The 27,245-nt window shown below is 45.7% G+C and overlaps 1 protein-coding gene across 5 annotated transcripts in view; it reads left to right on the top strand.

The window, feature by feature from the left end:
- The window catches only part of NKAIN1 (sodium/potassium transporting ATPase interacting 1), a 214,874-nt gene that overhangs the window by 60,931 nt on the left and 126,698 nt on the right, over window positions 1–27,245 (top strand). Inside the window, exon 1 of one of the 5 annotated variants that reach the window (XM_073564390.1) lies at window positions 11,782–11,915. The exons of the other annotated variants lie outside the window; for them this stretch is intronic. The gene's annotated coding sequence lies outside the window, so the exon portion shown is untranslated. Of the gene's footprint in view, window positions 1–11,781; window positions 11,916–27,245 lie in introns of those variants that run through there. 5 annotated transcript variants of the gene reach the window in all.

Genomic DNA, 27,245 nt, shown 5'->3' on the forward strand with positions numbered 1-27,245 from the left:
GAATTACAGTTATATTGCATATATATATTGTAGGGATTTGCTCTGGTAGGTAATGGCAGGGCTGCAGTAACGAGGCAACACACAGGCTTAAAGTTTAATTTCAGTGGTTTAATGTCACTTTGCAAACAGCAGGTTAATAGAGAATCAGGAAAAACATAAATGTACTCCAGCTTGGAGAACCACTGGTCCCAGACTCACCCTTTGCAAGGGACGGGCTTAAATAAGCGGCTGCCAGGTCCTGCGGCATCCGCCAAGTGCCATTCCCAGGGTTGTTGAGAGTCTTGCTGCTATAGCCCTGCAGCACGGGGATCCTGTGTACAAGTTCAGGCTAAGTCCTGCCGAGTTCCTGTAACATCCAGACACACCTTCACCATGTGCCAAATACCAACCTCCATAACATAGCACATAACCCCTCCCACCGGTGAGGTAGACATCACATGGGCTGATCACGTGGCCATGACATCATCGCAGGTCCTGTTTTTAGGGAAAAACCCGGCCAAACATTAATCTGCTGGGAGAAATGTATCTCCCATCCAGTAAAACACCCTTTACTGTACCACAATATATATATATATATATGTGTCTCAATGACATATGTATGTATGTATGTATATATATATATATACACATGTATTCTATGTGTCTATATCTATTCTTTCGTTTCTTTATTAAACATGTCAGTGTGATTTTACTGTATTGGAAAATGAATTGCTGGCTTTTGTTAAAGGACACTGGGTGCGATTTTATCGCAAGTCACACTTGTGGTCCGTTTGTAATCCGATTTTAATCGCACCCATAGACTTGCATTGGCGAGTCCAATCCGAAAAACGAGGACAATCGCAGCATGCTGCGATTGTCTCGGTCCAAGGAAAAGATCTGAAAAAAAAAATCGGATGATGGGAGCTACACCATAGAATAACATTGGGACGATTGCAATGCAATTTTTTATCACATTGCATTAGTCCAATTTTTTTCGCTAGTGTGACTCCGGCCTTAATGTGTGATTGGTGAGAAGTGGAGTTTTTCTATGAGAGAGCAGTGGAACTGTAGACAGTTCGAAAGGTGGAGGCTGGGCTGGGGGTAAAGCCTGGGTGGAGTCTCAAGGGGGGCCCCGAAAATGTTGCCAGTATGGGGCCCCGAAATTCCTAGTGGCAGCCCTGAGTTTGATATCTGCATAGTAACATAGTAAAATAGTTATTAAGGTTGAAGGGAGACTTTAAGTCCATCTAGTTCAACCCATATCCTGTCCTAACCGGCCCTAACATGTTGATCCAGAGGAAGGCAAAAAAAAACCCATGTGGCAAACAGTAAGCTTCACATTGGGGAAAAAAATTCCTTCCCGACTCCACATACGGCAATCAGACTAGCTCCCTGGATCAACGCAATATTAAGGAAACTAGTGTATATACCCTCTAATATTATACTTTTCAAGAAAGGCATCCAGTCCCTTCTTAAATTTTAGTAGAGAGTCACTCATTACAACATCATATGGCAGAGAGTTCCATAGTCTCACTGCTCTTACAGTAAATAATCCGCGTCTGTGAGTATGCTTAAACCTTCTTTCCTCCAGACGTAGAGGATGCCCCCTTGTCCCCGTCACAGGTCTAAGAGTAAAAAGATCATTAGAAAGGTCTTTGTACTGTCCCCGCATATATTTATACATTGTAATAAGATCACCCCTAAGCCTTCGATTCTCCAAACTAAATAACCCCAAGTGTAATAACCTGTCTTGGTATTGCAGACCCCCTAGTTCCCTAATAACCTTGGTGGCTCTTCTTTGCACCCGCTCCAGTTCAGCTATGTCTTTCTTATACACCGGTGACCAGAACTGTACACAGTATTCTAAGTGTTCTAAGTGTGGTCGCACTAGTGACTTATATAGAGGTAAAATGATGTTCTCCTCATGAGCATCTATGCCTCTTTTAATGCATCCCTTTATTTTATTTGCCTTTGCAGCAGCTGCCTGACACTGGCCACTAAATGTGAGTTTGTCATCCACCCATACACCCAGGTCCTTTTCAGTTACAGTTTTGCCTAGTGTTTTACAATTAAGCACATAATTATACATCTTATTCGTTCTACCCAAGTGCATCACCTTATATTTATCCCCATTAAAGCTCATTTGCGATTTATCAGCCCAAACTTCTAGTTTACATAAATCCTCCTGTAATATAAAATTGTCCTCCTCTGTATTGATTACCCTGCAGAGTTTAGTGTCATCTGCAAATATTGAAATTCTACTCTCTATGCCCCCTACAAGGTCATTAATAAATATGTTAAAAAGAAGCGGGCCCAAAACTGACCCCTGTGGTACCCCACTGCTAACCGTGACCCAGTCCGAGTGTGCTCCATTAATAACCATCCTTTGTTTCCTATCCCTGAGTCAGCTCTTAACCCACCTACACATATTTTCCCCTATCCCCATTGTTCTCATTTTATGTATCAACCTTTTGTGTGGCACCATATCAAAAGCTTTTGAAAAGTCCATGTACACCACGTCCACTGCATTCCCTTGGTCCAGTCCGGAACTTACCTCTTCATAAAAGCTTATCAGATTAGTCTGATAGGAACGGTCCCTTGTAAACCCATGTTGATATTGGGTCATGAGGTTATTCTTCTCCAGATACTCCAGTATAGTATCTCTTAGAAAGCCCTCCAGGATTTTACCCACAGTTGAGGTTAAACTTACTGGCCTATAATTTCCAAGTTCAGTTTTTGTCCCCTTTTTGAATATTGGCACCACATTTGCTATACGCCAGTCTTGCGGTACAGACCCTGTTATTATGGAATCCTTAAAGATTAAAAATAATGGTCTATCTATGACTGTGCTTAATTCCTGCAGTACTCGGGGGTGTATCCCATCTGAGCCCGGGGATTTGTCAATTTTAGTGATTTTTAGACGCCGCCGTACTTCCTGCTGGGTTAGGCAGGTGACATTTAATGGAGAATTTTCATCCCGGATCATGTTATCCATCATGGGATTTTCTTGTGTAAATACTTGTACATATTGTTCAGTCAGTTTTACCATATAGTGAACATGGTAAATACCCCCCTCAAAAAAAACAGCTTTGTGGAATTGCACTTTTTTGCAATTTCACTGCACTTGGAACTTCCCCCCATTTCCATGTACAGTATGTCGCATAATGAATGGTGTCAGTCAAGAGTACAACTCCTCCTGCAAAAAACAAGCCCACATATGGCTATATGGCTGGAAAAATAAAAAAGTTATGGCTCTTGGAAGAAGGGAAGGAAAAAACAAAAGCGCAAAGCGGAAAATCGTGCCCAGTGTTGAAAAGGTTAAGTTGGGGGAAGAGGGTCTGCTTTAATTTCTTTATTATTTGACATTTTAAGATTATTTTCTTATTGTCTATTCCATGAAATTGACGTTCAAGAATAATGCCTGTCTGGATTTCTCACAATTCCCTGTGTCTGATTTTGTTTCTTGTACAATTCTCAGCTTTTTTCATTTTTTAGTCCAGTGAGTTTGCTCATCTGCTCTCTTTTCAATCTCAAACACTAGTTGTTTCGAATTTACAGTAAGGAGAGGAGCAAAGAGATTAGTGGGTGTAAAAAAGGTCAGTCCTTAAGATGGTTCAACTCTCTGAATTAAGTTGTATCTGCTTCTATGGTAACAGAGTCAATGTGGATTGTGTAGTCTGAATGTTATACATGCTGTTAATTAAAACAGTGGTAACCCTGCACAAAGTAATGGGTATTATACTCACCATAACTAGGAAATGCACTGAATTGCACTGGGACCTACAGTATTTCAAATAGGTTGTCACGACACAGCTGTCGGGTGACCGGAGACCAGGGGCTCCATCCCTGTCCCTAACACTAGGGGGAAACCTAGCTCGCCCTGCTCTCCGAGATACTTCAGATGGTGAAGATGCCGGGGCCTCCACCTTTGCCTTATCTCCTGAGTTAGTCCTCCATCTGTTCTCTTCCCCCACCCAGGGAAAAGGGGGCGCTACTGTGCACCGTAGTACACCAACCCAACAAACAAGGCAACTTGGACAAGGGTTAACAGAAGACTCCAGGCATACAAAATATGCACTCACATGTAACATAGGAATGCCATGGGGTGTGAAGGTAGGGGAATAAACTAAAATAGAGAAGGATAAGGAATTACCACGCATACAAACGAAGCAACAGTCACAGATTACTACTCCAACTCTCCTTGTCATATGTACTCCTCTCCCCCTCTCCCACCGATAAACATACAGCAAATGCTTGCTCTGACAAAGATTAGTAACAGTCCAGAGTATAAAGGGGAAAGGAGTGGCTAACTGAGCTCAGTTGTGAGCACAGGGATTTCCAACATGGCCGATTAACCCCTGTTCTGCCTGAAGGAATAAGCACATTTACACAATGAAGAAGTGCTTCTTCTCAGCCCTGGAGTAAGAGCAATCAGACGTTGTGGTCTTATGGCTCTACACTGTAACCCCATAACATAGGTTCAATAAACTAGTGAAGACATTTTTATTGTGCCTTATTTTCTTTTTAATCCCAAATTTTTAAATACAAACGACACCATATGGATAAAAGTATTTGAACAACTGACCATTCCACCTACAGTGGTGGCCAAAAGTATTGACACCCCTGCAATTTTGTCAGATAATACTCAGTTTCTTCCTGAAAATTATTGGAAACACAAATTCTTTGTTATTATCTTCATTTAATTTGTCTTAAATGAAAAAACGCAAAAAGAATTGTCCTAAAGCCAAATTGGATATAATTCCACACCAAACATAAAAAAGAGGGTGGACCAAAGTATTGGCACTGTTTGAAAAATCATTAGATGCGTCTCTAATTTGTGTAATTAACAGCACCTGTAACTTACCTGTGGCACCTAACAGGTGTTGCTAATAACTAAATCACACTTGCAGCCAGTTGACATGGATTAAAGTTGACTCAACCTCTGTCCTGTGTCCTTGTGTGTACCACATTGAGCATGGAGAAAAGAAAGAAGACCAAAGAACTGTCTGAGGACTTGAGAAACCAAATTGTGAGGAAGCATGAGCAATCTCAAGGCTACAATTCCATCTCCAAAGACCTGAATGCTCCTGTATCTACCGTGCGCAGTGTCATCAAGAAGTTTAAAGCCCATGGCACTGTGGCTAACCTCCCTAGATGTGGAGGGAAAAGAAAAATTGACAACAGATTTCAACGCAAGATTGTGCAGATGTTGGATAAAGAACCTCAACTAACATCCAAACAAGTTCATGCTGCCCTGCAGTCCGAAGGTACAACAGTGTCAACCCGTACTATATGTCGGCGTCTGAATGAAAAGGGACTGTATGGTAGGAGACCCAGGAAGACCCCACTTCTTACCCCGAGACATAAAAAAGCCAAGCTGGAGTTTGCCAAAACTTACCTGAAAAAGCCTAAAACGTTTTGGAAGAATGTTCTCTGGTCAGATGAGACAAAAGTAGAGCTTTTAGGGCAAAGGCATCAACATAGAGTTTACCAGAAAAAAAAGAGGCAAAGAAAAAAACACGGTCTCTACAGTCAAACATGGCAGAGGTTCCCTGATGTTTTGGGGTTGCTTAGCTGCCTCTGGCACTGGACTGCTTGACCGTGTGCATGGCATTATGAAGTCTGAAGACTACCAACAAATTTTGCAGCATAATGTAGGGCCCAGTGTGAGAAAGCTGGGTCTCCCTCAGAGGTCATGGGTCTTCCAGCAGGACAATGACCCAAAACACACTTCAAAAAGCACTAGAAAATGGTTTGAGAGAAAGCACTGGAGACTTCTAAGGTGGCCAGCAATGAGTCCAGACCTGAATCCCATAGAACACCTGTGGAGAGATCTAAAAATGGCAGTTTGGAGTAGGCACCCTTCAAATATCAGGGACCTGGAGCAGTTTGCCAAAGAAGAATGGTCTAAAATTCCAGCAGAGCATTGTAAGAAACTCATTGATGGTTACCGGAATCGGTTGATTGCAGTTATTTTGGCTAAAGGTTGTGCAACCAAGTATTAGGCTGAGGGTGCCAATACTTTTGTCTGGCCCATTTTTGGAGTTTTGTGTGAAATGATCAATGTTTTGCTTTTTGCTTCATTCTCTTTTGTGTTTTTTCATTTAGGACAAATTAAATGAAGATAATAAAACCAAAGAATTTGTGTTTGCAATCATTTTCAGGAAGAAACTGAGTATTATCTGACAAAATTGCAGGGGTGTCAAGACTTTTGGCCACAACTGTACACACAAACACACACACATTGAGCTTTACATATCTAATATATAAAGCTCAATGTGGGTGTGTATGTATGTATGTCCGGGATTGGCATCCGCACCGTCGCAGCTACAGCCACAAAATTTGGCACAGTCACACGTCTGGACCCCGAGAGCGTCATAGGCTATGTTGTGAGGCAAAATTTTAACGCCGTGCGTTACAATTCACCAAACAATTTTTCCCCTATCAACATAATGGGGAAAAAGTGTATGCATTGGCATCTGCACCGTCGTAGCTACAGCCACAAAATTTTGCACAGTCACATGTCTGGACCCCGAGAGCATCATAGGCTTTGTTATGAGGCAAAATTTTAACCCTGCGCCTTCCAATTCACCAAACAATTTTGCCCCTATCTACATAATGGGAAAAAGTGAAAGGAAAAGTGTTGGAGGCAAATTGACAGCTGCCAGATGTGAACAAGGGGGATTTAGGGCCCCGTCACACATAGCGATCTCGCTAGCGAGATCGCTGCTGAGTCACAAGTTTTGTGACACAACAACGATCTCACCAGCGAGATCGCTGTGTGTGACAGCGACCGGCCCCCCTGCCGGTATCGCTGATCGCTGCAGGAAAGCCCAGGACGTTTTTTGGTCGCTGATCTCCTGCTGGCCAGCACGCATCGCTGCGTGTGACAGGCGGGAGACCAGCGATCAGCTGGTAACTAACGTACACATCGGGTATCCAAGGGACGTGCGTCCCTTAGATACCCGATGTGTACCTTAGTTACCAGTGTGCTGATGCGTCCCTAGATACCCGATGTGTACGTTAGTTACCAGCTCCCTGCATCAGCGCGCTGGTTACTAACGAACACAGCGACGCCGCGCGCTCGGCGTCGCTGTGCTGATCGCTGGTGAAGCTGTCTGTTTGACAGCTCACCAGCGATCACATAGCGATTCACCAGTGATCCTGACACATTGATATCGTTGTCAGGATCGCTGGCGAGTCACTATGTGTGACTCCAGCTTTAAAGAATGAGAGCGATGGCGCCAAACAGTATATACCGTACAGTTGCTTAGGTGGGGCCCTGACATGGGATACTCACCACACACTGGGATATCAACACACACAAAATGCGCCACACACTACCACGTGCTTCAACACATATACCACCCTCAGCATACATTTCACCACACATACACCAAACTCGCCACATAAAAGTCGAAACACAAAAGTCGCAACTCAAAACTCACCACGCTGTCCCAGAGCTGTTTAAAAGATGAAAAATGAGCTGCGATTGGTTGCTATCAGCAACAGTTTTCTTTGTAGACAGTTGTGGTAACTGAGGCCTATTATTCTTATAATTTCTATGGTGTTATCGTCCTTCTGTAAAGCTGGAAATAACACAATTTATTACCGTGCCAACACAGACCACCCTCTGACACAGACTGCAGGGGGAGCCCAGTATCACACAGGATAGGATTAGATACACAGCTCAGCAGTCAGTATCACTCAGGATAGGATTAGATACACAGCTCAGCAGTCAGTATCACACAGGAGAGGATTAGACACATGGTTCACCAGGCAGTATCACACAGGATAGGATTAGATACACAGCTCAGCAGTCCGTATCACACAGGATAGGATTAGATACGCAGCTCAGCACACAGTATCACACAGAATAGTATTAGATACACGGCTCAGCAGACAGTATCACATAGAATAGGATTAGATACACGGCTCAGCAGTCAGTATCACACAGGATAGGATTAGATGCAAGGTTTTTATGTGCAATATAATCATTATAATTTGTTATAACTAACCACAGTTGGTTACTATGCCCAGGCAACGCTCTTCAGCTAGTATTATTTATATATATATATACACTCACTGGCCACTTTATTAGGTACACCATGCTAGTAAGGGGTTGGACCCCATTTTGCCTTCAGAACTGCCTCAATTCTTCGTGGCAGAGATTCAACAAGGTGCTGGAAGCATTCCTCAGAGATTTTGGACCATATTGACATGATGGCATCACACAGTTGGCGCAGATTTGTCGGCTGCACATCCCTGATGCGAATCTCCCGCTCCACCACATCCCAAAGATGCTCTATTGGATTGAGATCTGGTGACTGAGGAGGCCATTTGAGTACAGTAAACTCATTGTCATGTTCAAGAAACCAATCTGAGATGATTCGAGCTTTATGACATGGCGCATTATCCTGCTGAAAGTAGCCATCAGATGTTGGGTACATTGTGGTCATAAAGGGATGGACATGGTCAGCAACAATACTCAGGTAGGCTGTGGCGTTGCAACGATGCTCAATTGGTACCAAGGGGCCCAAAGAGTGCCCAGAAAAAATTCCCCACACCATGACACCACCACCACCAGCCTGAACCGTTGATACAAGGCAGGATGGATCCATGCTTTCATGTTGTTTACGCCAAATTCTGACCCTACCATCCGAATGTCGCAGCAGAAATCGAGACTCATCAGACCAGGCAACGTTTTTCCAATCTTCTACTGTCCAATTTCGATGAGCTTGTGCAAATTGTAGCCTCAGTTTCCTGTTCTTAGCTGAGAGGAGTGGTACCCAGTGTGGTCTTCTGCTGCTGTAGCCCATCTGCCTCAAAGTTCGACGCACTGTGCGTTCAGAGATGCTCTTCTGCCTACCTTGGTTGTAACGGGTGGCAATTTGAGTCACTGTTGCCTTTCTATCAGCTCCAACCAGTCTGCCCATTCTCCTCTGACCTCTGGCATCAACATGGCATTTCCGGCCACAGAACTGCCGCTCACTGGATTTTTTTTCTTTTTCGGACCATTCTCTGTAAACCCTAGAGATGGTTGTGCGTGAAAATCCCAGTAGATCAGCAGTTTCTGAAATTCTCAGACCAGCCCTTCTGGCACCAACAATCATGCCACGTTCAAAGGCACTCAAATCACCTTTCTTCCCCATACTGATGCTCGGTTTGAACTGCAGGAGATTGTCTTGACCATGTCTACATGCCTAAATGCACTGAGTTGCCGCCATGTGATTGGCTGATTAGAAATTAAGTCTTAACACACAGTTGGACAGGTGTACCTAATAAAGTGGCCAGTGAGTGTATATATATATATATATATATATATATATATATACACAGGGGTTGGACAAAATAATGGAAACACCTGGAAACATCAACAAGAGTTAGTTTAATATGGTGTAGGTCCACCTTTTGCGGCGATTACAGCCTAAATTCTCCGAGGTATGGATTCATACAAGGTGTGAATTGTTTTCAAAGGAATTGTAGCCCATTCTTCAGTTAAAACACCCTCCAGTTCTTTGAGCGACAATGGCAGCGGAAATCGACGTCTAACTTGAATCTCTAAAATCGGACATAAATCGTCAATAATGTAGAGGTCTGGGGATTGTGGGGGCCAGATGAGATGCTCAACTTCATTACAATGTTCCTCGTGCCATGCTTTAACGATTCTAGCTGTATGAATTGGTGCATTATCATCCTGAAAGATGGCGTTCCCCTCCGGGAACAGTGCTTGAACCATAGAATGCACTTGGTCGCCCAAAATGCCTAAATAATCGCGGCTGTTAATTCTTCCATGAAGGGATATCATTGACCCGCGGATCTCCACGAAATAGCACCCAAGATCATCACAGAACCTCCGCCATGTTTAACGGTTGGGAGAAGGCAGTCTGGATGGAATGCTTCTTTCGGCTGTCTCCAAACGTACACTCGGCCGGAGGTCGGAAATAGGGTAAACGATGGTTCGTCTGAGAATATCACATGTTTCCACTGCTTGAGGGACCAATTCTGGAGGTTTCTACACCACTCTAACCGCTTGGAAACATTTGTCATTGAGAGCAGCGGTTTTCAAATTGCAGCTCTTCCGTGAAATCCAGATTTGTGCAGCTCCCGACGAACAGTTTTCATGAAAACTGGGTTCTGTAGGTGTTCATTGAGCTCAGCACTGATTTTCGGAGCCGTGGTCTTGCGATTCTCTCTCACAATTTGCTTTAGAGTCCGACGGTCTCTCTCAGTCAACTTCAACTTTCGGCCGGACCTGTGCTTTGGTGCGGACGTTTTTCCTTCTCTTTCAAATGCAGTCATTACTTTGGAGACAGTATCTCTTGACACGCCAAGCATTCGGGCACTTTCTGTTACACTAGCGCCTGCCATACAAGCACCAACAATTTGGCCTCTTTGAAAATCCGAGAGGTCTGCCATTGGTATCAGGTTCTTATCAATGTTCTAACAATTCTGCAAAACAAACAGTTAATTTACATACACATCACATAACACAAATAATAAGATTATGATGCCAAAACGTTAGGTGTTTCCATTATTTTGTCCAACCTCTGTGCATATATATATATATATATATATATATATATATATATATATATATATATATATGGGAAAAAAAATTGGCAGCACTCAAATTAAATGTGAAAAAATTGGATACTTTACTGATCCTCAGATGGCAATGTTTCAACGGTGACCCGTCTTTGTCAAGCAATGTGCGCATACGCAATACAGACTTAAATAGTAGTAACACATGTGTATAAAATTCCAATGATTAATCCGTTTTACATATTCAAAATAGCCATTGTCATAGTAATGTTTACAAGTGCTCCATTAAACATATATACATATGACCAAAGATCTAGAATACAAAGTGCAACAGTGCATATACAGTGCTTTAAAAAGACTCAACTTGCCTATAAAACTGTTCATGACACAACCTATGAGGGTACTAAGGCTTATATAATTAAAAAAGTTAGTATACTTATATCTTTGCAGCTCTCTGTCAATGCTGGCTACTAGCTGTGGTCAGTGTTGTTCATTACCGCCCAGCTCCAACAAGTGACTCATCACTGCATGGCCGATCATTGCATTGTGCCTGAGCATGCTCACTAGACATACTGTTCAGAACTGCCATTTTACTTCAGGGTGTTACAGCCCTTAAGCCCCCGTTACACACTGCCATATCGCTAGCAATATCGCTGTAAAGTCACCGATTTTGTGACGTTGCAGCGATATTGCTAGCGATATCGCTGCATGTGATACTTACCTCCGACCGCTCCCCCGCTGTTTATCGCTCATCGTGCGAGAAGCTCCTGGATTATTCCTCGTCGGTCACTTCCTGCGGTGCTTCCTGCTGTGACGATGAGCGACGTGTGGAGCCGGGCGGGAGGACGCAGCATCGCCGCGTCTGACAGGTAAGTAGCGATCCCCGTCCCCAGCGATGTCGCTGGTGAGATCTGCCTGTGTGGCAGCTCACTAGCGATCACCTAGCGATGCACCAGCGATCCTGACCGCGTCATATCGCTGGTCGGGATCGCTGGTGAGTTGCTAGTTGTAACAGTACCCTTATGCTAAAATGCATATATTGATGCCTGGGGTTGTGGTTTTTACACCTGGAATGGTCACAAACCTTAGAGGCACCCATCAGGGTGACAATGTGGCTGTGTTGCTATTTTAACAAGAATGTTAAACAGTGAGTGGGAACTGCATAAAGAGTGACCTATGGTGGTGAAGGGTATTCAGGATTGGTTAATGCTGTAAAGAGAGACTGTGTGATTATTGAGGATTCAGTTCTGAACAGTATGTCTAGTGAGCATGCTCAGACACCCTGCAATGATCGGCCATGCAGTGATGAGTCACTTGTTGGAGCTGGGCGGTAATGAACAACACTGACCACAGCTAGTAGCCAGCATTGACAGAGAGCTGCAAAGATATAAGTAAAGTATACTAACTTTTTTAATTATATAAGCCTTAGTACCCTCATAGGTTGTGTCATGATCAGTTTTATAGGCAAGTTGAGTATTTTTAAAGCACTGTATATGCACTGTTGCACTTTGTATTCTAGATCTTTGGTCATATGTATATATGTTTAATGGAGCACTTGTAAACGTTACTATGACAATGACTATTTTGAATATGTAAAACAGATTAATCATTGGAATTTTATACACATGTGTTACTACTAATTAAGTCTGTATTGACTATGAGCACATTGCTTGACAAAGTCGGGTCACCATTGAAACGTTGCCATCTGAGGATCAGTAAAGTATCCACTTTTTTCACATTTAATTTGAGTGCTGCCTATTTTTTTTTTCCTTTTGTCATTTTGGCTGTTTGGACACTGCTGAATAGGTTTTGCACCTGCTGTATTATTTTGGTAGTGCTGCCCTTTCTTCTTGATTTATATATATATATATACTTATATATATATATATATATATATATATATATATATATATTGCAGGGTGATAGGCAGCAGATGAGACATCAAGCAGAGGTGTAGAGTTGTAGCATAAAAATATATTGCAGGGTGATAGGCAGCAGATGAGACAGCAAGCATAGGTGTAGCGTTGTACCTGTGTGAACAGAGGAGATGATGATAATAGATATTAGATGATAGATAATAGATAGAAAGATCGATAGATAGAAAGATAGGGAGATAGATAGATGATAGATAATAGATAGTTTATTATTATTATTTATGTATATAGCACCATTGGTTCCATGGTGCTGTACATGAGATGGGGTTACATACAAATTGCAGATATCACTTACAGGAAACAAGCTAAGGGCTCATCCTCATTTGCGATTAAAAAAACGGTGTGATTTCAGGACTGTAAAAAAGGGTGGAGTGGTATGCAAGTGCCATGCGATTTCTATGCGATTTTTAATCTTTCCAACTGTTTTCTATCCGTTTTGCATCCGTTTGCAATCCGTTTTCTTTCGCAACTATTTTTCTACAGTCATTTACAGGACCATTTACAGTGTTCTATGCCACAGAATGGTAATGTATCCGTTTAAAACGGATGGTCCGTTTTTGGTCCTTTTTTTAATCGCACCCATTGACTTGCATTGGCGAAAATCGCAGCATGCTGCGATTTTTTTCCCTGTCTGATTTTGGATGGGAAAAAAATCGCAAGTGAGATGTCACCCATTGACTAACATTGGTCAGAGTGCATTCCAATTTTAAATGGGATTGCAAACGTCCGATTTTATCGCCAGTGAGTATGAGCCCTAACAATCACAGACTGATACAGAGGGGAGATGACCCTGCCTTTGCGGGCTTAGATAGCTAGACAGATAATTTCAGAACTCCCCTACATATAATAAACTTGCACCCTTTAGTGCCTTTTATGCCAGGGGGGCAAAGTACCACGACGGCTGGAACCAGGTGGCCGGCTCACAGAAGACACGAGTGAGTGTGTCTAGCGAGGTGCAGCAGTGAATGTGCAGAAAACAAGAGTGTGCAAAGCGTGGACACAGTGGTACGCAAGGTATAGGACAGTACAGGATGTGAGCACGGAAGTACGGATCAGGACACTACAAGGTGTGTACACGAGAGCGCAGTGGGTCAGAGAAAAGCAGAACACGTGGGAGAGCACGCCAGGGTACAAGGCTAGGCAGTGCATGTGGTAGGAAGCACGCCTGGGTACACGGCAAGGCAGGGCGCGCACTTGGAAGCATGCCTGGGTACAAGACAAGGCGTAGGATGTGCTAAGAAGCGCGTCATGACACAAGGCAAGACCAGAGCGTATGCTAAGGAGCACAATAGGGCACAGTACAGAGGCTGAGCGCGTGCCAAGGAGCACGGCAGAGCGCAGTACAGAAACAGAGCTTGTGCTAAGGAGCACGACAAGACAGCGTGCATGGGCTGAGCGCGTGCTAAGCAGCATGGCAGAGTGCAAGGTAGGTGACCTGAGTCTGAGTACAGGAAGCATCACAAAACAATCACTGACCTCAGGGAGACCAGTCAAAGAAAACACTGCGGCAGCCGGTAAAGGCGCTCAATCAGTGAAATCCTAGGTGCAATGCTCCCACCCCTTGGCTGGGTCCTTCCCTGGAGGAAGATCTGGCTAGTCCCGTGTTTGAGACTCTTAAATGAGGCTCCACGGACTTTATTTGCATATGAGTACAGGAAGCGGCCGAGCAGGAACCAAACAGGCCTAGCAGGGAAGCACAACAATAATCAGACCCTCCCATAGGAAGAGGCAGCTTGATATAGGGCAAGAACACTGGGACTTCCGGGTTAGGTACTCCCGGACCAAAGCGATGGAGTGGCTGCGGCCAGAGCAGAGAGGAGCACGCATGCGCACTAGCAACAGCGTGCAGCCATAGGGCTAAGAGTGCAAGGTGCGCGTGAGCACCCGACGAGACCCCAGGGGCGGCCGCGGCACCGGAAGTGGTGATGTCAGGCACAGAGTCCCGACTTCGGGGGTCATGCGGCGAAAGCGGCATGACAGATAATAGAATAATAGACAGATTGATAATAGATTATTAAATTATATGTCTGATATCTGATAAGGGGTTATTCCCAAAATAAATCAAGTTATCCCCATTCCCGATGATGTGGTATAACGTACTGACTTTTGGGGGATGGCCCACTGGGACCCCCAGCAATCCTGAGAACAGGATTCTGCAGCTCAGCCATGAATGGATTGAGGGGGGCGCATACTTGACTTCTGCTCTATTCAGTTTATGGAACTGATGGAAATACATGCATAAACACATACACACATGCACACACATGCAAAAACACATGCACACATGTGTAATCGTACGCATGCACAGACAGACACACAGGGCTGGCTCCAGGTTTTTGTGGGCCCTGGACCAAAGAGTCTCAGTGGGCCCCTAAAAACATACCACAATTCATGATGCACAGATACGACAAAGATATATAGGTATAGTACAATGCCCAAAGATTTCACTTCTTACATTACTTAAGTGATATCTATTGTAAATTCTACAATACCATACAGCAGAGGGTACTCAGATGATCAAGGATCCACAGGTTTCAGGGTTTCAGTACCTGTAGTATTAGGGATATTGATAAATTAATTACTAAGTGCTGCGCTGAACACAAAGTGTAAGAATGAACGAAATAATCTACAAGATCTTAGTGAATAAAAACTATGTATAGAAATAATCTATATAAAAGTTAAACAAGTACCTTTTTCAGGGACCAGTGTAATATGGGATATAGATAAGGTACTAACAGCATGGCACAAAGGAGTAATTCCACATCTTCAGGTGTGAAGTCATATAGGAGAGATGAAAATTATATTAAAAATATGAGAAGTATGAAAAAGAGAGGGGCAAACTCAATACAGAAAATTTCCTTCAGGTTTCTAATCATTAGCGATCTAACAAAATGAATGCGACCATATCACTACTGTCATGCCACCACTGTATATGCACCCGGCCTCCGCGCCGCAGCCCCCCGCTGCCCGACAGCCACGGCGGTCCCTTCTGACAGGTCGGCGGCCGAAAGTGTCTCTGCATGCAATGCGCATGCGCCGTAGGCCGCAGCCGCGCCTCCCTCCTGTCACTTGTGTTCCGGCAATGCCCTGACCCGGAAGCACTGTCGGACCAATGGCAGACCAGACAGGGGCATATCAGGCCATCCTCCTTTGAGGGAGGCGCCTGATCGTTGTGTTTGCTAGCACACTGGGCCCCTGCTTCCTTGTGTACTCTCTTGTCTCTCACAGACCTGTATTCTGTGCTTCCTGCTGTCTATGCTCCAGTCCTGCAGTCCTACTCCAGTCCTGCCTCCCGAGTTCCTGCTCTGTCCCGCTCTCTATGCTCCAGTCCCGCAGTCCTACTCCGGTCCTATCTGCTGATGTCTTTGATAAGAAGGTTCTTCCTCCACACCGGCCTTTTGACTGCCAATTGAACTAATCCCTGGTTCGACTCATTCAAGGGGCAGAATCTACCCCCTGTCTCCCGCAGAGACCTTAGCCATGTCCGAATATGTCCGGGAGAACCTCGCCAAAGGCTTTATACGGAAGTCCTCTTCGCCTGCGGGAGCCGGGTTTTTCTCCGTCAAGAAAAAGGATGGATCTCTACGGCAATGCATTGACTATAGAGGCTTGAATGAGATCACCATCAAGAACAGGTATCCTCTTCCACTCATTTCGGAGTTGTTTGACTGTCTCAGAGGGGCTCGGGTCTTCTCCAAGTTACACCTTAGGGGAGTCTATAATCTGATCCGTATCTGCGTAGGTGACGAGTGGAAGATGACTTTCAACACTCGAGACTGCCATTACGAATACCTGGTCATGCCCTTTGGTCTCTGCAATGCTGCAGTGTTTCAAGAGTTCGTCAACGAGATCTTCTGGGACCGCTTGTACTCCTGTGTGGTCGTGTACTTGGATGACATCCTCGTCTTCTCGCCGCATCTCTCATCCCACAGAAAGAGCGTTCACCTGGTGTTACAGCGTCTTTGGGAGAATCGCTTGTACGCTAAGATAGAGAAATGTCTCTTTCAACAAACCTCTCTGCCGTTTCTTGGAAATGTTATCTCCAACGTTGGATTAAGGATGGATCCCGAGAAACTGACTGCCATTCTCAAATGGCCTCGCCCAGTTGGAGTAAGAGCGATACAACGGTTTCTCGGATTTGCCAATTATTACAGGCAATTCATTTCTCACTTTTCCGCAATAACCAAACCTATTTCCACTTTCACCTGAAAGGGGACAGCTCCCAATTCTTGGACTACTGAGGCGGAGGAGGCCTTTCAGACCCTAAAACGGGCTTTCTCCACGGCCCTGGTGTTGCACCATCCTGAAAGCAACCAACCCGTTGTACTCGAGGTGGACGCTTCTTCAACAGGTGCCGGGGCAGTACTGTCCCAGAGATCCACCTACGGTCGTCTGCATTCCTGTGGCTTCTTTTCGAAGGCCTTCTCTCCATCCGAGTGCAACTACTCAATCGGCGACCGTGAACTGTTGGCCATATAATTGGCACTGGAAGAATGGAGTCATCTCCTGGAGGGGGCTGTCCATCCCTTTTGTAATCTCTGACCACAAGAATTTGGCCTACCTAAGTCTGCCCAGAGACTCAATCCTCATCAGTCCAGATGGTCCTTATTTTTTGCCCGATTTAACTTCGAGAACCGCTCCGCTTTCGCCCTGGCAACAAGAACACCAAAGCCGATGCCCTATTCAGGGTCTTCCAGCCAATCGAAACAGTGGAGGAACCTTCACACATTATTGAGCCCACTAGAATCATCACGGAGGCTCCAGTGAACTAGCTCTCTCCACCTCCCAGCAAGACCCGTGTGCCTGAAAGTCTCAAGGTCCTTCTATGGGGACACTCTTCCAGATAGACCAGCCATGCCGGAATCAAGAAGGCGCTTGTGGGTCGCGCTCCCTGGGCTGTGGGGTACTCGGTACTGGGCCGGTAACTCAGGGGGAAGGTGTCACAGCAGCGGTGACCCGGTCCGTGGCCCTGGGCGCCCAAGTAAAAGGGAGATTGACTGGTGGAATGTAGTTGATTAGAGGAATAGTTTGTGACGCCACCTGTGGTGTTCGGCAAGGGGGGTGTTAAGCCGACGCTGCATGCAGATCCTCTGGGACTGATGGTATGGTGCAGCAAAGATGTAAAAGCTCCCCACAGGTAAAGCTGTAGTCCCAGGGCAGTGTAGATGTAATGGTGCAGTGATAGGCACAGGGATGTAGCGGTGCCGGAAAGGTAGCAGGAAGGAGGCAAGGACACAACAGGGTGCAGTTTCTTTACCTTTACTTGGCAAATGCAGTCCAGGGTCCTGATTACAGATGGTACAAGATAGAAAAAATACGGCACTCAGTGTGGAGGGAGGTGCACAAGTCGGGTATCCAGCCAACTAACAATGTAGTACAAAAACTTGGCACTCAAAAGAAAAATTGATTTGACAGTTCCTTTATTGTAAAAGGCATCCAGTTAAATATACTTCTTTTACTTCTTTAAACGTTTTCGGTCAAACAATTGACCTTCATCAGAAACAGAATTTTTTCACAGTTGGTTTTAATGAAATAGCGAATCCTGAGACAAGGTTCGAGTGAGCTTAGTGAAACTCCACCGGTTCCATGGGCAGTGATAGAGAGTCCGTGAGTGAGATTCGTGGTCGGCTGGTGCTACTGGATGTGCAATACCACATGAAAAGTAATAGCCGACTGGAATGAGTGCCAAGACAGGTACCTGAGAGGAACTGTAATGGAAAATTCCATTTATTATTATTGAAGAACCGCTGTCATAAGTAGGCACTATTCAGTACTGGGTATATTCATTAATAATGTGGAGAAACAGACGTCTGGGAAGCAGCAGCTACTGAGGATGAAAGGATACCATTCATGTAGGAAATCACCAGACCCGCGGTTTGACACCTTGGGTTATACAGGGACCGGTAGATCCAATAATTGGTGTGGGTGTCCAGAAATTTGTACTGTAATATATTCAGGAAACTATCCTGTATTGTTTGTGACAGGCATGAATGTCCACAACTGTGTGCTGTGATTCTCCAAATGGTATGTCCTGCCCAGGGAGGCAAGTGTGTCACAGGGAGAGTGAACGCGCTGTTCAGGAGAAGCAAAGAAGGTGCAGAGGAATAGCGCTTAGTCTGTGGCTGGACGCATGTGCTGCTGGTATGAGAGACGCTGTGACAGCGCTGTGTTCAGCTTCTCCTGAACAGCGCGTTCACTCTCCCTGTGACACACTTGCCTCCCTGGGCAGGACATACCATTTGGAGAATCACAGCACCCAGTTGTAGACATTCATGCCTGTCACAAACAATACAGGATAGTTTCCTGAATATATTACAGTACAAATTTCTGGACACCGACACCAATTATTGGATCTACCGGTCCCTGTATAACCCAAGGTGTCAAACCCGTGGGTCTGGTGATTTCCTACATGAATGGTGTCCTTTCATCCTCAGTAGCTGCTGCTTCCCAGACGTCTGTTTCTCCACATTATTAATGAATATACCCAGTACTGAATAGTGCCTACTTATGACAGCGGTTCTTTAATAATAATATATGGAATTTTCCATTACAGTTCCTCTCAGGTACCTGTCTTGGCACTCATTCCAGTCGGCTATTACTTTTCATGTGCTATTGCACATCCAGTAGCACCAGCCGACCACGAATCTCACTCACGGACTCTCTATCACTGCCCATGGAACCTGTAGAGTTTCACTAAGCTCACTTGAACCTTGTCTCAGGATTCGCTATTTCATTAAAACCAACTGTGAAAAAATTCTGTTTCTGATGAAGGTCAATTGTATGACCAAAAACGTTTAAAGAAGTAAAAGAAGTATATTTAACTGGATGCCTTTTACAATAAAGGAACTGTCAAATCAATTTTTCTTTTGAGTGCCAAGTTTTTGTACTATAGATGGTACAAGAGCAGGCTAGTCTGGAAGCAATTCAGGGATCTTGCTCTCAGCAGATGGGCTGTGTATTCTCCTTCCTATCACTCATTTGGGGTACGTCCAGTACCGAGTTACATTGACGTTCCTCCTTGTTATCATCTCTCAGAATTCCTCGTATGGCAGACAGCTGTAGCCGCTATTTCTCTCTTGGCTCACACCGTGCTGTTGTGCCTCCGAGTCTTAGGTGGGAGTCGGGTATTTACAACTTCCTACTCCTCTGGTGTCTGCTGCAGGACCATTAGTGTCCATACAACCATGGAGACCAGGCTCCAGTTCATGCGCCGTCGCTGGAGATGAGCCTTTCCTCTCTGCTCAATCTCCCAGCTCCTTCTCCACGTCTGCACACTTCACCCTCCTCACACTAACTAACTCTTCCCTTCCTGGTTCAGAGCTCCCTCTGTTGGTCTGGAGTGGGAACTGTGTTGCATGTATAGATAAACTGCTGGAGAGACCCTTCCTTGCTTCCAAGCCTGACATCACCCTCACTGGAGGAAGGCAATGCCACTGTGGCGACCATACCCCTGGGGGCGCCACATTCCCCCCTAGTGCAAGTCAGCACTCCTGGGCTGATGAAAACATATAAAACATATAAACATATAAACAATATGAAGGTTACAAGATTTGAAATATATGAAAACGTACAAAAACCAAGAGCTCCAAAAATAAGCCTGTGATGATAAGTCCAGCATCAACGTTCATGGTCCATTCCTGGGCAAATGGTGAACTATGTACAAAATAGATGACCACACATAGTCCTTTGGTTCAGTGTCCATGAAAACAGGGTAAAACTGGAAAATTCAAAGGAAACTCTTACAGATTATCTGTAGGCACAAGACTTAAACGTTACATATTTACATATTAACAGTTACTTCACTTTAACTTATTTTATATGTGGAATCTAATGGGTGGTATACCTTGGGTGGTACGGGTAGATCTGTTTAATACTGGTGTTGTTATGGACTGAACTGTTTGTCTGGTTCTAACTACTGGTGTTGCGTGTAAACTGGGTAGTAAGCGTCTGCTAGCTCTCAGTCACTGTGGGCATGACAGATTCACCACTGGCAGGGCGAGGGTTCTCTGGCTCCACTGCTGGTGCGGTATCTGCTACTTGAACTTCCTGATTTTCAGAGTTCTCTGGAATCACTTCTGCTTGTACTACCAGTTGGGGAAATGTTAACACTGGCACCACTATGGCATCATTTACTTTAGTCCAATTTGCAGGGAATTCTCCAAGTATAGTGCTGACCTTCCCTTCGTCCTCTAAGGGTTGGATGTTATTTTGTTCTTCCATTCTTTCCTTCAACAGGTCAGGGCACAGTTTCAGATGATCTCTTGATATGGCTGCTGAGATTTCTCCTCCATCTTTACTAATAAGGCATACTTTGATGTTGTCAAAGTTTGAGGGTAGAATGGTGTATGGTTCAGCTTCCCATTGGTCATCCAATTTATGCAATCTCCTTTTCCTTTTTAAGATTTGTTCTCCTGGTGACAAGGGAACAGCAGGTGCATGTTGATTATACAGCTTCTCTTGCTTTTGTCTTGCCTGAGCTAGACTCTTTTCCACACACTCTTGAATTCTGCAGTACTGTTGTTGTCTTTCTGTATCCCAGTCAGCATCTGGTGATGTTACGTCAGGTGTAAGGACTCCCATGTCCAACTCAATAGGAAGTTTACCAGGTCTTGCTCTCATTAAGTAGGCTGGAGTACAGTTGGTGGAATTTACCGGAATATGGTTGTAGAGGTCTACCAGATCTGGCAACTTTTCTGGCCACAGATTTCGCTCCTCCAAAGGCAAAGTCTTCAGTAGATCAATCACTACCTGGTTCATCTTCTCACACATGCCATTGGTCTGTGGATGGTAAGGTGTTGTCCGGATCTTCTTACAACCGTACAAGTTACAGAATTCCTGGAACACTTCTGCCTCAAAAGCGGGACCTTGATCAGTAAGCACTCGCTCAGGATATCCATGTGGTCTACAGAAGTGCTGTTGGAATGCTCTGGCTGATGTCCTGGCTGTTTGATATTTGACAGGCACAACTACCAGGAATCCTGAGTAGTGGTCCACGATGGTAAGAGCATAGATGTAACCTGAACGGCTTGGGATCAGCTTCACATGGTCCAGGGCAACCAACTCAAGTGGCTGTTTGGTGATTATTGGCTGTAGAGGAGCTCTCTGGCTGTTTCGATCTTTTCTGCGCAGGTTACATAATCCACAATCCCAGCACCACCTTTCAATGGCTTTCCTCATACCAGCCCAGTAGAATCTCTCCCGGAGCAAGGCTTCCAACTTCTTCCATCTGAAGTGTCCAGCTCCATTGTGGTATGCTTCCAGGACCATTGATGCCTCTCTCTTTGGGACTACCACCTGCCAGACCAACTCATGAGTGCGGGCATTGATACTCCTCCGACACAGCTTTGCTTCATAGATGAACAGCTGGCCTCTTTCCTTCCACAACTGCTGGGTTTCCTCAGGAGCATCCGACTCTGGGTGTGAGTCAGCTTGTGACAGTAGCTCCTTCAGCAGGTAGACTGCGGGGTCGCTATCCTGCGTTTCTGCCCAGTCATGATGGCGCAATGGATTCAGGGTGACTTCTTTGAAGCCAGACCATCTGTTTCTCACTCCTTAAGCACGTTGGGCTCCAATTGGCTGGTGGAAGGGAGGTAGCTCTATTTCTTCCAGAGCCCCAGGGTCTTCTCCTGCCTCTGGCAGATTAGGCATTCTGGACAGCGCATCAGCATTGGCATTCTTGTGCCCTGTTCGGTACTTGATGGTAAATTCATAGTTAGATAGCCGAGCCATCCATCGCTGCTCCAGTGCACCTAGGTTTGCAGTTTCCAGGTGAGTCAGCGTGTTGTTGTCCGTGAAGATGGTAAACTTGGCTGAAGCCAGGTAATGCTTAAATCTTTCAGTCACAGCCCAGACTATAGCCAGGAACTCCAGTTTGAAGGAACTGTAGTTATCTGGGTTCCTTTCAGTAGGACAAAGCTTCCTGCTGGCGTAAGAGATCACTCTTTCTTTGCCATTCTGTACCTGTGACAGTACTGCTTCAAGTCCCATGTTGCTGGCATCCATATACAACACAAAGGGTTTGTCATAATCTGGGTAGGCCAGAACTTCATCCCCTGTGAGAGCCATCTTCAGTCGAGTGAAGCACCTCTCCAATTCCTCAGTCCATTCAAAGGTGGAACTTTTCTGTTTGGCTTTCTTGGACTGTCTCACCAGAAGATTTTGCATAGGGGTGGCTATTTCAGTAAAGCCTTTGATGAATCTTTGGTAGTAGCCTACCAGTCCAAGGAACTGGCGTACTTCATGGAGGTTGCTGGGCTTCAGCCAGTCCCGGAAGACTGTGACTTTGTCAGGGTCTGGTGCCACACCTTCTGCACTCACTACATGACCGAGGTACTGTACCTTGGGCTTCAGGAGGAGGCATTTGGAAGGCTTCACCTTCAGGCCAAAATTGGACAAGCCTTCAAACACCTCAGCCAGGTGTTGCAGATGGTCTTCATAAGTCTTGGAGAAAACAATAATATCATCAAGGTACAGCAGGACTGTCTCAAAGTTCTTGTGTCCCAGGCAGCACTCCATCAGCAGTTGAAATGTTCCCGGGGCGGTGCAGAGCCCGAATGGCATATAGTTGAACTCACAGAGACCCATTGGAGTGGTAAATGCTGTTTTCTCCTTGTCTGCCTCTGCCACGGGAACCTGCCAATACCCACTAGTGAGATCCAAGGTGGAAAAGTAGTTAGCAGTTTTAAGTGCAGCTAATGATTCCTCAATTCTAGGTAATGGGTAGGCATCTTTATGTGTAATGCTGTTAATTTTCCTGTAATCAACACACATTCTCATGGTACCATCCTTTTTCTTTACAAAAACTATGGGAGCTGCCCATGGGCTACAACTGTCTCTGATAACCCCAGCTTCCTTCATCTCTCTTAGCATACATTTAGCACATTGGTATTGTGTTGGGGGTATAGGCCGGTACCTTTCTTTAATGGGTGGATGATCTCCAGTGGGGATATGGTGTTGAACCCCTTTTGCCTGCCCAAAATCTACTGGGTGTTTACTGAATACCTGCTCATACTCTTGTGTTACTCTGTAAACCCCATTTTTCTGGTATGAAGGTGTAGAGTCAGTTACCACCTGCAGTTGCTGGCACCACTCCTCCAGCTGCTTGACAGAGCCATTGTCCTCCACCTTGTCAGATGAGACCAAGGGCTCTGCTGCCTACCGGGCATTGTTACTGACAGTGAGCAGTTTAGCAACTGTGGAATACCGAGGTATTGTGGCCTCCTCCTCCCCACAATTCAAGAGGCGTACAGGTACTCTCCCTTTTCTGACATCAACCACCCCTCTGGCTGTCAGGGCAGTGGGCCTGCTATCAGAGTACACTGGTTCTACCAATGCCTGGTAATCTTTTCCTCTGAGACCTATGGCTGCCCGACACCAAATCAACATTTCACATCTGGGGGTATTGCAATGGGGAAAGCATCACTCACTCTGACGCTGCCAATTTCTCCGCCAGAGAGTTCTACCTGCTGTCTTTGCATCAGGGCCTTGATCTCCTTCTGCAGGACTCATTTTTCACTGGAACCAGCAGTCTCAGCCACCTGTTGCAACAAGACAATAACCTTGGAAAGACAATTTTCAATTACATTTGTACTAAAAGTCATCATGGGATTACATTCACGTTGATCAATATCCACAACTATCAGACCTTGGGACTTTAACTCTTCTCTACCCACTTTAACAGTGATTTGTTTACATCCTACTTGTGGTAAAGACTGACCATTACTGGCAACTACTGTCAGTTCATCAGTTGGGCCATGTGTGAGTTCAGAGTCAGCCCAGTACCTCTTGTCAAGAATGTATGGCATGGTAGTCACCTGGGAGCCAGTGTCCAGCAAAGCGTTCATGGTGATGCCGTCAATCACCACTGGAAGGATTGGTCTCCCTCCAACATACTTGGCTCTCCAGTTCTTTGGGCCTGGGGATCCTATTCCTGGGGGTTGGCCCTCTGCCCCAGGGGTTGCTCGTTTAAATGACAGAACCTGGCGATGTGGCCTGTCCGGCGGCAGTTACGACAGATGGGATGTCCATGCTGGTCATAGCGATCATTGTTCCTTCCTCGGAGTGGCGGAATCCTCTTCTTCCGGAGCCATGGGACATCCTCTGGACTGGAGGCAAGCTGGATCTTCTCTTTGGAGGACACCTGCAGGGACTGCACAGTTTTAGTAAGTGCAGCCATTCCTTTGGTCAACTCCTGGACCTGAAGACGTAGAGCTGCAGATGGGTCTTTATCCAGAGTCTGGGCATCAGCCTCCACAGGGATGGAAGGGAAAGATGTTGCTTCCTGGTGGTAGGTGATCGCTGGGCGCCTAGGGAGCGCTGGATGGCTGACAGTTGGCTCCTGCAGTACCCGAATAGCCCTGTCCTTGAAATCAGAAAAGTCCAGATCAGGGTTTTGCAAGGTTATGATGCACAGCTGTCCTCTGTGGGTACTGGATAGGAGTCCTTCAATGAACTGCTCCTTTAACAGTTTATCTTCCTCCACACTGTCAGGATCAGTTTGCTTAACTGCTCACAGCGCCTCCTGCAGGTTAAGAGCATAGTCCCTTATACTGTCCTGCGCCTTCTGTTTACATCCAAAGAACCACATCTTGATCTCAGCTGTGGTGCGTGTGTCAAAGGTGTTTCTCAGCTTGACCAGAATCTTTGTAACAGTCTCTGTCAGTGTCCTGTCAGGCTTTCACTTCTCTCTGTGCTGCACCTGTTAGCTGCCCAATCAGGATGTTCACTTTCTGGCTTTCAGACAGAGGGTATACTTCAAACAAACTGCACAGTCTCTCTTTGAATTCACTCAGGGTGTGTGACTCCCCTGAATACTGCGGTAGCCATGCTGCTCCCGGAATATAGGGCATAGACAGCGGCATTATGGGGACCGCTGCGGTGGGCGCTATTGGGGCCGCAGCCAGGTTGGGCCCGACAGCTTATGTGGCGCCCCTGAGGCTCAGTCGCCACAGAGGTACTGCACCTTCTCCTAAGGTGAAGTGCCCCACCGACTAGGTAAGTTAGGAACTCCTTTCCACACTCCAACACCTGCATCCCACACACAGGATAGTTCAGTAGATTCACCTAGCAGCTTCAGGCTGGGGGTAGCAGAGCACCCTTCGTGGAACCCTGCTTCGTAACTCGAGATGTGCTGGGAGGTGGGTGGAGTTAGTATAAAAGAGAAGGAAAGTTGAGAATAGTAGGTCAGTCTCAGGGCCGGCCCGAGAGATTACAGCGCCCTAGGCAAAACTATTATGTTGCGCCCCTACTATTCTTGGCAGTAGATGAAAACTTGGGATATAAATTTAGGAGCAAAATAAAAGACAACAACAATGATTAATTAACTCTCTCCTAACTCTTTAATCTTCTGAGAAGTTGTATAGGACAAATATATACAAAGTAATCAATAACACAAAACAAAAACGACCATAGGTAATTAAAATTTTTGTTTCCTTGCCTTTTTTTTTTAAAAGGATGACACTAAGTCACCGAGATTAATTTGTTTAGCATTTAGCATAATTTTTTCTATTTTTTCTCTGGCGCCCCCTTTGGGTCGGCGCCCTAGGCGTCCGCCTAGTTCGCCTATACATTCGGGCCGGCCCTGGTCAATCTGACAGAAGGTCAGTCTGGGGTGAGTCCCAGAGAAGTTCAGTTCTGAAGTTCAATTTTGAGTTCAGTTTGAGTTCAGTTTAGAAGGAGAGTGCTGCAGCTGCCTCAGTGATCTGAGTCAGCTGGCTTGGGAAAGAGAAGAGAAGGAGAAAGACGTAGACCTGCAACCTAAGCTTCCATAAGAGAGAGAAGGAACGGCGCAGAACGAAGGAGTAGGAGAACAGAGAGGAGTTGTGGGTTGAGAGAGTACCCTGCCTATAGGTTCTCAGCGCAAGGCCAGGGCCCGATCCCCATGGTTGTATGGACACTTATGGTTCTGCAGCAGACACCGGTGGAGTAGTTGGCTGTAAATGCACTACTCCCATCAAAGACTTGGGACACAACAGCAACCGATTTGCAAGCCAGGACTCTGAGAGGAGTCCCCGATAGAGGCTACAGCTGTCTGTCATACAAGTAAGGTTCTAGGAACATCTGACAGGAGGAATTCCAGAGAACTACGGTACTGGAGTTCTTCACACTAAAAGGCGCAATAGAGGAGTCGTTCAGGAAAGGCACATGTTGGCGGGGTGTTGGAGAGGAGAACCCTGACTTGCCCGGGAGGTTGATTGAGTCTCTACCCCGGAGGACACGGCACGGAGGCGGGCAGCAGTGGTTACCAAGAACTGTGAGTAAAGCTTTGAAACTGCAAGCCCTCTTGTCCTCCGTTCATTCATCGCTAACACCTTCAGCACCACTACATCTGGGTACCAGCATCTATACCATTCTGCGCCTCTCCTCATCCTTTGCACCTACACTGCCCTAGGACTACAGCTCCACCTGTGGGGAGCTACACCATCTTTGCTGCACCACACCATCAGTCCCAGCAGATCTGCATGCAGCGTTGGCTTACCATCTCCCTTGCCAAACACCACGGGTGGCGTCACGAACAGTTCAACTAAGCTGTAACACTAGTGACATCACCGCCATTGATATTGGGCGCCCAGGGCCACGGACCGGGTCACTGCTGCTGTGACACATCCCCATGACACCGGTCCAGTACCGAGTACCCCGCTGCCCTGGGTGTGAGGGGCGACCCAATTTTGGCGTCACAAACAGGATGACGAGACCCGATGCCATCGGGTTCTGTGTGCCTGAAATTTGTGAGACTTTGTGCTTTTGAAAATGTGCAGAAGACCAAATTTAATAGACAGTAAAATGGAC

The sequence above is a fragment of the Dendrobates tinctorius genome, unplaced genomic scaffold (assembly GCF_039654945.1).
Source record: "Dendrobates tinctorius isolate UK_male_01 unplaced genomic scaffold, ASM3965494v1 ptg000015l, whole genome shotgun sequence".
In the NCBI taxonomy this organism is placed as follows: domain Eukaryota; kingdom Metazoa; phylum Chordata; class Amphibia; order Anura; family Dendrobatidae; genus Dendrobates; species Dendrobates tinctorius.